The 1430-nt window shown below is 38.2% G+C and overlaps 1 protein-coding gene across 1 annotated transcript in view; it reads right to left on the bottom strand.

Moving 5' to 3' along the window:
• Positions 1 to 1430, bottom strand: part of LOC119586843 — a gene marked incomplete at its 3' end in the record, with an annotated part of 157934 nt that overhangs the window by 8305 nt on the left and 148199 nt on the right.

The raw sequence follows: 1430 nt of genomic DNA, 5'->3' as shown, positions 1-1430 counted from the left end.
GTGACTGATTGATAGGTAACTTGATTAACTGATTGGCTGTCACATCACGGGAGAAAACAGAATCACAAAAAAATACCTAATCTAATCATTCAATAGTAGATAATAAATAAATCACAAAATAATGTTTATAGCAATTTGCATACTCGCCGATGAAATTAGCGGGAAAAAAACGTATTTACATAATCTATACAAAAAACACAACATTTACATAATTCATACAAAATAACAAAATGAATATAATGAACAAACATTTTCAAAAAATAGTTACATGTATGAGACACTATCACCGCACTATACAACCAAAAGGATTTAGAAAACAAAAGAAGATCACACACCATACCTACCCGAGATCAGATCCCCTTAAAGGACACTTTTATCTCCTCAAAAAAGACACTTAATATTCCTGATATTCCTTAGATTACCTCTGCAATATTGCTCAAATGCCACGCCAATGTCCTGCGGGTACAGATCGATTAACGTAATGAATATGTAATACGCAACGTGCGCTAATTGGCTCATTCGAAATATGCAGATACGAGGGAATATCTGTTCGAGGTACGCCATTCGAGGTAGCAATGGATTCGGAAGTTGGATTAGTGTGGATATGCATAAATCCCAGTGCATGCGGATTAACAGAAGAGAAAAAAATCGTATATGTATTGAAGCTTCTAATAGCACTGAATTACGGCTATTTACGTGTGAATGCGATGTAGATTTTGATACGAAATCTCCTAATAGAAGAAAGAATGGGGCAAAGGAGAAAAATCTTCTCAGATCACTGGATTACAAATATTGGGTTTGTTGTGTTAGAGTGACAACCGCGTGAAAACGTTTATGGTTTATTCTGCGGGTAAATCGTCCCTATGTATGCATATGTAGTCACGGTAGAAATGGCGGGAAACAGTGTAACTTCGATATCGCAAAATCGCTCGTTTTCTGTATTTATACGCGCCATTATTGTCCTTGTTGTAACTGTTATCTGCAGTCTCTACGGGGAAGTCCATTGCAGATGCCTCTACGGTTGAAGTGCGCTATTTGCATGCCAGATCGCTAGAGGCAATTCGTCTAATGCATGTGCAAATAATAAGCAAATTGCTACAACCTCTTTACCGTAAACGCCCCGAGGAACAACCTTTTTTCCCAATCGACTTCGTTTATTGCTAAATGTCCGAAGCGATACGGCAGTTCATTGGCTGAAGTTCGAGGCTTTACGACAGCTCATTGGCTAAAATTTAAAACGGAGCAGTAGCTGATTGGCCAGAGTTTGAAACGTTAAAGCAGGTGATTGGCTGATATTGGAAACGTTACAGCAGGTGATTGGTTAGACTTGAAGCCGTTAAAACTTGGCCCATGCAGATTCTTCAGGCAATGTTCGATTTCTTTAAGTATTTACGTGTACTTTGACTAAAGAAGCACTTTTTATCGGAGTA

The sequence above is a fragment of the Penaeus monodon genome, chromosome 22 (assembly GCF_015228065.2).
Source record: "Penaeus monodon isolate SGIC_2016 chromosome 22, NSTDA_Pmon_1, whole genome shotgun sequence".
Taxonomy (NCBI): Eukaryota; Metazoa; Arthropoda; class Malacostraca; order Decapoda; family Penaeidae; genus Penaeus; species Penaeus monodon.
This window is presented reverse-complemented; position numbering and strand designations above follow the sequence as displayed.